The following is an 11,523-nucleotide window of genomic DNA, read 5'->3' as shown; positions in this document are numbered from 1 at the left end:
AGGTATCGTTCCCTGAAGCAGAGCACAAGTTTGAAATACAGGCAGCACAGAGCCAATATTCATAATGTCAACTACAAAAAAATGATACACATCTAGAGATAGCATCATTATAATCAGCCAATCAGAACCTCTCCATAGACCCCTTACACGACCACTTCCCTGTAATATTGGCTGCAAATATAGAACAGCGGTCGCAATGGTGATCTATACAGTTACAGATTATGTCAATAACGTCACAGGAGGTGACACAGCATCAGTGAGACTGATACTGGAATAGCCTCCAGTTTTGGTGTCCTCGTTTGAAAAAGATGTTGTGAAATTGGAGCTTGGGCAGCAAAGAGCCACCAAATGTTCTGAGGGCTGGAGAAAAATGCCTTCTGGTGAGCTACTGAAAGAGCTCAACCTGCTTAGCTGATCAAAAGAAGATTGAAAGGTGACTTCATTGAAGTGCCTTAATGGAGAGAAAAGATTGGGTATTTAAGGGCTCTTTAATCGAGCAGAGAAAGGCCTAACAAGACCCAATGGCTGGAAGGTGAAAAGAGACAAATTCATATTACAACTAAGGCACAAATATTCAACAGCGAGGATGATTCACCACAGGAACAAGCTACCAAGGAAAGTGGTGATTTCTCCATCTCCTGATGTCATTTCATGAAGACTAGATGCCTTTCTGGAATGTGTTTGCCCCCAAAGTAGCTCTTGTTTCATACAGGAGGCCTGTGATATGCAGGGGGTCAGATTAGATGCTCTAATGGTCTCTTCTGGCCATAAAGTCGACTAATTTCTAAAAAACTGAGTGTAGCATTGGGAGCAGCGTCTGATGTTTCCCTGTCTAGCCGGCTTGCTGCCTAGAACGAACGCTCCTTGAGTGGGGTGATCCACAGGGAGTAGCTCAAACCTGCAAAGTGCCTGGCCAGGGGCAGGACATTAGCACAGCAAGGGAGGGGTGTGGCAGTGACATCACAAAGGCCTTTTGCAGGACCTCAGCATATTGGTCCAAGGTGGTGGGGAGGTGGTGACCTCACAGAGAGATGCTGACATCAGCCAGGCAGGACAGGGGCGAGGGGCCAGGGAAACCTCAGAGACCCCCTGTGGCTTTGCTCCAGCAAGTCTCCTTCTCCAGGTCTCTCTTTGAGGACTGAGAGAGTATTCGGGTTCACGGACGTGAGCGCCAGGAGGAACCTCTTTCGAGTTTTCTCCTTCCCTTTTAGTGATTTTACTAGAAAACAGCCATCCCTGTTTTGAAGGTAAGAGCATCCTCGAGGTCTGAAACCTGTTCAGTCTGATCCATCTGGTGACAAGTCACTTCCCTTCTCTATACCTCAGGCTCCTCCCCATCTGCCCAATGGGAACAGGGACAGTTCTCGAACTCTGGGCAGTCGTGAGCCTGAGTGAGATAAGGGGCGTTAAAGCCCTGTGTGAAGGAGAAAGGGGAGTTTCACGGTGTTTAGCACCAAGGAATTCTAAAGTTTGCTAAAATGTCTAGTCTGTGGAAAAAAGAAATGGTCGGGGCCAAACTTTTTAACCACTGCCTTTTCTAAAGCCCATTCAGGGGTGTGAGTCCCTGTCTTTTCGGTACCTGGGGTTCTTTGCCAGCAGGAGAGAAGAGGTTCCTGCCTCCATTTTTGTGGCCTTAACAAACCAGGTGTTGTGCCCCAGTTCTCGTCTGAGATCCCTGAAAAAGAACATCTTCCCATCCATGAACAAGACAGGACCTATCTTTCAAAGGGGAACAAAGAGACCCCTGGGACTTACAGACTAGCCAGCCTCACTTCCATAGCTGGAGAGATACTGGAATACATTCTTAAACACTCAGTTTGTCAGCAGCACCTACAGGATAATTTGATTCTTAGGACAAGTGAGCATGGATTTGTCAAAAACAAATCATTCCAAACCCAGCCTCTTTCCTTCTTTGGCAGGGTTCCGGGCCTAGTGGAGGTAGGTAAACAGTATGAATGATGATTTGGAAAATGGAGTGGAGAGTATAGTTCTAAAATGTGCAACTGACACCAAGCACTTTGGAGCTCAGGATTGGAATTCAAAACACCCTTAAAAAATTGGAGACTTGGTCCTCTTGAGCCAAACCCCATGGCTGGGCCCCTCTCTCTAGACTGGGCTGAAGTGAAACCCCGGAGCCAAACACTCCTCCTCCTGGGCAGTGCGCTCCGACCTCGGTCAGATGCTGCTTAGCGCTGTCAGAGCAGCTTTGGCTGGGGGATTCTCCCAGCACTTTCCAATAGCGGGAAGGTACGAAATCCCCATTTGCCTGCTGGGGACGGAGCCCTAAAGGCGGGAGCAACTTGCCCAAAGTCCCACCGGAAAAGGAAAACAACCAGCAGTGGAACCAATAGGGGTGTCAGGATCCCGGAGGCGCTGTCACCCCCACACTAGGGCGGTGTTCTGCACCCCCTGCGGCTGGCTGAGTTTCTCTGTCCCTTGGCAATTAGACAACCTAGAACCCCAACCAGGGTTATTCTATCTGCTACCCAAGATCCATAAACCCGGAAATCCTGGATGCCCCATCATCTCAGGCATTGGCACCCTGACAGCAGGATTGTCTGGCTATGTAGACCCTCCATCATCATTCCACACAAAGATGGACTACAAGCCGTCAGGAACAATATCCCCGATAATGTCACAGCAAACCTGGAGGCTGAACTTTGTGACTTTGTCCTCACCCATAACTATTTCACATTTGGGGACATTGTGTACCTTCAAGTCAGCAGCACTGCTATGGGTACTCACATGGCCCCACAGTATGCCAACATTTTTATGGCTGACTTAGAACAACGCTTCCTCAGCTCTCGTCCCCTAATGCCCCTACTCTACTTGTGCTACACTGATGACATCTTCATCATCTGGTCCCATGGAAAAGAAAACCCTTGAGGAATTCCACCATGATTTCAACAATTTCCATCCCACCTACAACCTCTGCCTGGACCAGTCCACACAAGAGATCCACTTCCTGGACACTACTGTGCTAATAAGCGATGGTCACATAAACACCACCCTGTACCGGAAACATACTGAACACGATACTTACCTACATCTCCAGCTTTCACCCAGACCACATCACACAATCCATTGTCTACAGCCAAGCTCTAAGATACAACCGCATTTGCTCCAACCCCTCAGACAGAGACAAACACCTACAAGATCTCTATCAAGCATTCTTACAACTACAGTACCCACCTGCTGAAGTGAAGAAGCAGATTGACAGAGCCAGAAGGGTACCCAGAAGTCACCTACTACAGGACAGGCCCAACAAAGAAAGTAACAGAACCCCACTAGCCGTCACCTTCAGTCCCCAACTAAAACCTCTCCAGTGCATCATCAAGGATCTACAACCCATGCTGAAGGACAATCCCTCACGCTCACAGATCTTGGGAGACAGGTCAGTCCTTGCTTACTGACAGCCACCCAACCTGAAGCAAATACTTACCAGCAACCACACAACAAAAACACTAACCCAGGAACCTATCCTTGCAACAAAGCCCATTGCCAACTCTCTCCCCATATCTGTTCAGGAGACACCATCATAGGACCTAATCACATCAGCCATGCCATCAGGGGCTCATTCACCTGCACATCTACCAATGTGATATGTGCCATCATGTGCCAGCAATGCCTCTCTGCCATTTACATTGGCCAAACCAGAGAGTCTCTACATAAAAGAATAAATGGACACAAATCAGACATCAAGAATTATAACATTCAAACACAGCCAGAGAACACTTCAATCTCCCTGGTCACTCGATTACAGACCTAAAAGTCGCAATATTACAACAAAAAACCTTCAACAACAGACTCCCACGAGAGATGCTGAATTGGAATTAATTTGCAAACTGGACACCATTAAATTAGGCTTGAATAAAGACTGGGAGTGGTTGGGTCATTACATAAAGTAAAACTATTTCCCCATGTTTATTTGTCCCCCTACTGTTACTCACACCTTCTTGTCAACTGTGGGAAAGGGGCCATCCTGATTGTCACTACAGGTTTTTTTCTCCTGCTGATAATAGCTCACCTTAACTGCTCACTCTCATTATAGTGTGGATGGCAACACCCATTTTTTTCATGTTCTCTGTGTATATATATATCTTCCTGCTGTATTTTCCACTGCATGCATCTGATTAAGTGGATTTTAGCCCACGAAAGCTTATGCTCAAATAAGTTTGTTAGTCTCTAAGGTGCCACAAGTACTCCTCATTATTTTTGCAGATAAATTCATGGAGGTGAAGTCCATTAATGGCTATTAGGCAGCCTGGGTAAGGAATGGTATCCCTAGCCTCTGTTTGTCAGAGGGTGGAGATGGATGGCAGGAGAGAGATCACTTGATCATTACCTGTTAGGTTCAGTCCCTCTGGGGCACCTGGCATTGGCCACTGTTGGCAGACAGGATATGGGGTTGGATAGACCTTTGGTCTGACCCAGTCTGGCCATTCTTCTATTCTTATGAAGGGAGGGGCAGAGCCCTGCAACAGAGTTTCTGTAGTGTAGTGGTTATCACATTTGCCTAACACGCAAAAGGTCCCTGGTTCAAAATCAGGCAGAAACATGATGGCTTAATTTTTCCCAGCTCCTAGTGGCCTGTCCCTGCTGTTGTAGGAGCAGCAGTGATTTCTATGCTCAATAGGTCTGTTATACTTCCCCCATTCCCATTTTTGTCTCCTCTCCCTCTCTGAATGCCTGTGTAGTGGCTTTCCCCCTCCCTCTCCCACTCCCTCCTGGAATGCTTGTGGGATGAAGGGGCTGGTTGAACAGCTGGAAGATCAGAAGAACTCCTAGATATACAAGGTGTCTGGGACTCTAATTAGGCAGCGATCACACATCCAGAGCATGGACACTGGCTGAGGTGGAGTGTGACCCACCAGATGCAGCCAAGTCATCTCTAGTCGCAGGCCATGAGGAGCAGGTCATAGAATCATAGAATTCAAGATCAGAAGGGACCATTATGATCATCCAGTCTGACCTCCTGCAAGATGCAGGCCACATTAGCCGATCTACCCACTCTTTTAGCAAGCGACCCCTGCCCCATGCTTCGGAGGAAGGCGAAAAACCTCCAGGGACACTGCCAATCTGCCCTGGAGGAAAATTCCTTCCCGACCCCAAATATGGCGGTCAGCTGAACCCCGAGCATGCGGGCAAGACTCTCCAGCCATACCCTCTGAAAGAGGTTAAGAATATCATATCATTGACCCAATTTGACCCAATTAAGTACCAGTTTTGGCACTTAATTGACCTATTGACTAAGCCCGTTATCCTATTATACCATCTCCTCCATAAACTTATCTAGCTTGAGCTTAAAGTCATGGAGGTCCTTCGCCCCTACTGTTTCCCTCGGTAGGCTGTTCCAGTATTGCACTCCCCTGATGGTTAGAAACCTTCGTCTAATTTCAAGCCTAAATTTCCTGACTGACAATTTATATCCGTTTGTCCTCGTGTCTACATTAGCACTGAGCTGAAATAATTCCTCTCCTTCCCTGGTATTTATCCCTCTGATATATTTAAAGAGTGCAATCATATCTCCCCTTATCCTTCTTTTGGTTAAGGAAAACAAACCGAGCTCCTCAAGTCTCCTGTCATACGACAGGCCTTCCATTCCTCGGATCATTCTAGTGGCCCTTCTTTGTACCCGTTCCAGTTTTAACTCATCCTTCTTAAACATGGGAGACCAAAACTGCACACAATACTCCAAATGAGGTCTCACCAACGCCTTATATAACGGGACTAGCACTTCCTTATCCCTACTAGAAATACCCCGCCTAATGCAACCCAGGACCGCATTAGCTTTTTTAACGGCCACATCACATTGCCTACTCATAGTCATCCTACGATCAACCAGGACTCCCAGGTCCTTCTCCTCCTCCGTTACTTCCAACTGGTGCGTCCCTAGCTTATAACTAAAATTCTTGTTAGTCATCCCTAAATGCATAACCTTACACTTCTCACTATTGAATTTCATCCTGTTACTAATACTCCAGTTTACAAGGTCATCCAAATCTCCCTGGAGGATATCCCGATCCTTCTCCGAATTGGCAATACCTCCCAACTTGGTGTCGTCCGCAAACTTTATCAGCCCACTCCTACTCTTGGTTCCCAGGTCAGCAATAAATAGATTGAATAAAATAGGACCCAAAACCGAACCTTGAGGAACTCCACTGGTAACCCCCCTCCAACCCGACAGTTCCCCTTTCAGTACTACCCTCTGCAGTCTCCCCTTTAACCAACTCCTTATCCACCTCTGGATTTTCATTTCGATCCCCATCTTTTCCAATTTAACCAATAATTCCTCATGCGGTACCGTATCAAACGCCTTACTGAAATCCAGATATATTAGATCCACCGCATTTCCCTTGTCTAAAAAATCTGTTACTTTCTCAAAGAAGGAGATCAGATTGGTTTGGCACGATCTACCTTTCGTAAATCCATGCTGTAATCTATCCCAGTTGTCATCGGCCTCCTGCTCCTTAACCACTCTCTCTTTCAAAATTTTTTCCATTACTTTGCATACTACAGATGTTAAACTAACAGGCCTGTAGTTACCCGGGTCACTTTTTTTCCCCTTCTTGAATATAGGAACTACATTAGCTAATCTCCAGTCCAACGGTACAATCCCCGAATTTAGAGATTTATTAAAAATCATCGCTAACGGGCTAGCAATATCACTCGCCAATTCCCTTAATATTCTAGGATGAAGATTATCCGGGCCCCCTGATTTACTTCCGTTAAGCTGTTCAAGTTTGGCCTCCACCTCAGATACCGTAATGTCTACCCCCATATCTTCATTCCCATCGGTCCCTCTATCACTATTCCTTAGCCCTTCATTAGCCTCATTAAAGACCGTGGCAAAATATTCATTCAGATATTGTGCCATTCCAAGATTATCCCTAATCTCCACTCCGTTTAAAGTTTTAAGCGGTCCCACTTCTTCCTTCTTGGTTTTCTTCCTATTTATATGGCTAAAAAACCTTTTGCTATTGGTTTTAATCCCCTTCGCTAGGTCCATCTCCACCCGTCGCTTTGCCTTTCTCACTGCATCCCTACACCCTCTGACCTCAATAAGGTAGGTTTCTTTGCTGATCCCTCCCATTTTCCACTCCCGGTACGCTTTCTGTTTTTTCTTAATGACCCCTCTAAGACGCTTGGTCATCCAGCTCGGTCTAAAACTGCTACCTATGAGCCGTTTTCCCTTTCTCGGGATACATGCCTCTGACAACTCCTGCAATTTCAACCTGAAGTAACCCCAGGCGTCATCTACCTTTAGATTCCTAAATATGTTGGTCCAGTCCACTTCCCTAACTAGTCGTCTTAATTTAGTAAAGTTAGCCCTTTTGAAATCGTAAACCCTAGTCTCAGATGCAATATTGATTATCCTCTCATTAATTTTGAAACGAATTAGCTCGTGATCACTCGAGCCAAGGTTGTCCCCTACAACTATTTCCTCAACAAGGTCCTCATTACTCACCAAAATCAGATCTAAAATGGCATCCCCCCTCGTCGGTTCAGCAACCACTTGATGGAGGAATTCATCAGCTATCACGTCTAGGAAAAGCTGAGCCCTATTGTTATTACTAGCATTTGTTTCCCAATCTATATCTGGGAAGTTAAAGTCTCCCATGATCAAGCAGTTCCTATTAGTGTTTACCTCCTTAAAAACATTAAAGAGCTCTCTATCCGTCTCCAAGCTAGATCCTGGCGGTCTATAGCACACCCCAATCACTATCCCGGGTGAGGCTCTGGTAGTTTTCTTCCCTAATGTGACCATTGCCCACACAGACTCCGTATTAACCATTGCATTGCTAGTTATTTCATTACATTTCACCTCATTATTGATATACAATGCTACTCCCCCACCTTTACCTTTGCATCGGTCTTTTCTAAACAACACATACCCTTCCATACCTGTACTCCAGTCATGGCTATCGTTCCACCATGTTTCGGTTATTCCTATGATATCCGGTTTCAATTCTCGGACCAGGAGCTCCAGTTCCTCCATTTTATTACCTAAGCTTCTCGCATTGGTGAACAAACATCCTACCTTTTGCTGTTGGGCTCCTCTCACTCTTCTCACCCGCTCGGTAGGGACACAGTACTACCAGTATGACCTGTCGATCTAGTATCTGTCCCCCCCCTCTTCCTTACACCTAACCGTCCCCCTCTGGCTATATCTGTTGTTATCTTCTTGTTCCCACTCCCAATGTATAAATTTGGCGTGGAGTGCACCAGGGCCTCTCCCAACCGTCTCCCCCCAGTGTCTAGTTTAAAGCTCTTTTAATCAGATGAGCCAGCCTCCCTCCTAGAAGTCTACTTCCTTCCCTACTTAGGTGGAGCCCATCCCGTGAGAACAGTTGTCTGTCCCCAAAAGCCTCCCAGTGCCCATACATCCCAAAGCCCTCCTTGTAACACCACTCTCTCAGCCAACTATTAATCGTCAGGATTCTCTCACCCCTTTGGCGCCCTTCCCTAGGGACAGGTAGGATCCCACTGAAGATCACCTGAGCCTCAATTTCCTTAAGCGTCTTACCCAACCTGGCATAGTCTCCCTTGATCCTGTCTAGTGAGAATCTAGCAGTATCATTCGTTCCCACATGAAGGATGACCAAAGGGTTCTTACCTGCTCCTCTTAGGATCCTTTTCAACCTCAGGTCCACATCCCGTATTTTAGCGCCCGGTAGACAGCACACCCTTCTGTTCTCCGGATCGGCCCTGGTCACAGGCCTGTCCAACCTTCTCAGTATGGAATCCCCAATCAGATAGACCTGCCTTTGCCTGGGGACAGTGCGGTCCTCTAACCTATCCCCCGTTCCCCCTGGTTGCAAGCTCCTTCCATTCCTATCTTCCCTTGTGGTTCCCCTTAAGCCATCCTGTAATCTCCCCTGACCCAAACTTGGTGTTGCCTCCATAGACTCCTCCCCTCTATCTATGGGACTGGCCGCTCGTCTCTTTTTCCTTGGCCTCCCACCATCAGCTACCATATTCTTTACCCCTTCCTCATTCTCCAATCCTTCAAACCTGTTCCTTAGCTCTATTTCCCCCTCACTGGCTCTCCTTTTCCTTGGCCTGCTTCTCACAGTCACATGCTTCCACCGCCCATCCTCCTCGTCTGGTGGTCCCCCCTCACTGGCCTTAGCCCCTGCTCCCACCTGTGCCCCTGGGCGTTCCCCTTCAGTTACTGCCTGCCATTGCTCCATCAGCTGCTCGAACCCCCTTCTATTCTCTATCAGGGTTTCTACCTGCAGCTCTAGGCCCTGGATCTTTTCCTCCAGCAGCTCTATTAGGCGACACTTCATACATACATAGTACTGCTCTGGGTCCCCTGCTAGAACCAGGTACATACCGCAGCTGCTGCATGCTCTCATCCTTGGTGTGTCCTCTGCTGCTTGGCTCATGGCTGCTGCTGTCCTGGCCTCGCTCGGTGCTTGTACCTAGAGAGACACAGGGGACACGGCGCCGCCCCCTTCCTCCTCCCCCTGCTAACTCCCACGCAAACTCCCCTGTTAGCAGCTCTGTTTGCTGCCTCCTGTGCCGCTGCCTGGCTGGGCGGCCGCTTTTATAGGCCCCTTCTAGCCTGGCTCCACCCCCTAATCAGGGCTCAGCCAATCCAGGCTCGGCTGCCCCTTCAGCAGTCTGCCCCTCCGGGCCTCTACTGAGGGAGACAAACACTACACAAACAGACACAAAGACACTCACCTGCTCCTCCAATGGGAACTCCCACGCAAACTCCCGAGTTAGCAGCTCTGTTTGCTGCCTCCTGTGCCGCTGCTCGCAGCTGTGCCGCTGCCTGGCTGGGCGGCCGCTTTTATAGGCCCCTCCTAGCCTGGCTCCATCCCCTAATCAGGGCTCAGCCAATCCAGGCTCGGCTGCCCCTTCAGCAGTCTGCCCCTCCGGGCCTCTACTGAGGGAGACAAACACTGCTCCTCCAATGGGAACTCCCACGCAAACTCCCCTGTTAGCAGCTCTGTTTGCTGCCTCCTGTGCCGCTGCTCGCGGTCCTTAAAAGGGGAAGGGGCCCTGTGTTCAGGAGTCACTCACAAGCTTGTACCTCCAGTGAATGCCCTTCGCCCGGACCGCCTGGCCAGTGGTTCGCTGCGTTGCAGTTCATTGTGCCTCAGGAAGACTTACCTTCATCGCACTGTCCATCACGGCGCTGTGGGACACTTACCTGGCAGAATCCTGTGCCTGCCTCTTGGCTTCCCAGGGGTGGCTACTTGCAGCCCAGGAGAAGAAGGATGGTTCTGGTGAAAGGAAGACAAGCAAAGCACTGGGAGGAAATTTGGGTGTGGGCTCTGCGCTGGGGGTGGGGGTGGGGTGCAGGAGGGGTGGTGCAGCTCCCAAAGTGACCGGTACACACAACCCTCTGGCAGCAGCTCCTAGATGAGTGGGGCCAGGGGATCTCCATGTGCTGCTGTCTGCAGGTGCTGCCTCCAGAGCTCCCATTGGCTACAGTTCCTGGCCAATGGGAGCTGCAGAGTCGGTGCTCGGGGCAGGGGCAGCACGTGGAGACATTCCCCCCACTCCAGGGGATGCTGGGACATGCCAGCCACTTCTGGGAGCGGCACGGAGGGACGGAGGTAGAGTGGGCAGGGAGCCACCTTAGTGCTGCTGGCACATCTCTGCACACACATTGTGGGGGGAGGGGAGCAGAGGGCCTCCATGTGCTGCCTGGGGTAGGGGCAGAGCACGGAGCTCCCTCCCCTCCTGGGTCTATTCCAGGAGTGGGTGGGTGGGGTCTTTTGGCCTGCAAGGTGCAGCAGGTCAGACTAGATGATCACACTGGTCCCTTCTGACCTTAAAGGCTCTGAGTCTAAAAGGGAGAGGGAAGTAAAGGAAATTAAAAAAAAAAAATAAACCAAGCATTGTAATACCAGGATGACTCCAACTGCTCATTATATAGTCCCACCCCTTTCTTCCTCCACAGGGTGTTTAATGACCTGTTGGGATTTGGGACACTGATTCTTTCATTCCATTGATAAACTGATACAACATGACTAAAATTAAACCAATTCCCAGTGGAGGAATCATCATATCATTGCATTGGCTGGGAATCGAACCCAGGTCAACTGCTTGGAAGGCAGCTATGTTCACCACTATACCACCAATGCATCTGGTGAAAGTCTCTGATTTTTCACACTTGGTGATTGGTCACCTTACTTCTCAGCATGAGGCAAATGTCTCTGTGTTCTCTGCCGTTCATGGTGGGGAGTTTCCCCACTGATAACAGTTCTTGCTGGGTCGGGGAGGGGAGAGAGAAGAGGTGTTTATTCTGTTTCATTCCTCTCCATTTTCTGTTCCTCCCCGTCCCTTCCAGGGTCCTCCCTTCCATTTCAGACTGTGCAGTGACACCCTCCCCGCACCCAGGACTCTCGAGCCTCTGGAGCAGCACGATCCCATGAGATCCTCAGTGACCAAGGGTCTTTTCCAACTTCCAGGAGACCCCAGCTTGAATCTAAAGGAAGCTCTGTTCCTTCCTGGGGATCCTCTCTCACTTCATGGAGATCAAGAGCATGAAGCCTCTGCCTT

At 48.9% G+C, this 11,523-nt stretch overlaps 2 non-coding genes across 2 annotated transcripts; one reads left to right on the top strand and one right to left on the bottom strand.

The window, feature by feature from the left end:
- Window positions 1–4,485: 4,485 nt before the first annotated feature.
- Window positions 4,486–4,558, top strand: TRNAV-AAC. The gene has a single exon. It is a non-coding gene; the product is annotated as a tRNA-Val (tRNA).
- Window positions 4,559–11,033: 6,475 nt separating this feature from the next.
- TRNAG-UCC lies at window positions 11,034–11,105 on the bottom strand. Its single transcript has one exon. It is a non-coding gene; the product is annotated as a tRNA-Gly (tRNA).
- Window positions 11,106–11,523: the final 418 nt, after the last annotated feature.

The sequence above is a fragment of the Mauremys mutica genome, unplaced genomic scaffold, assembly GCF_020497125.1.
Source record: "Mauremys mutica isolate MM-2020 ecotype Southern unplaced genomic scaffold, ASM2049712v1 000322F_np12_subseq_208620:291580_obj, whole genome shotgun sequence".
In the NCBI taxonomy this organism is placed as follows: domain Eukaryota; kingdom Metazoa; phylum Chordata; order Testudines; family Geoemydidae; genus Mauremys; species Mauremys mutica.
Note: the sequence above shows the minus strand (reverse complement) of the source record. Positions and strands in the feature narration are given on the sequence as shown.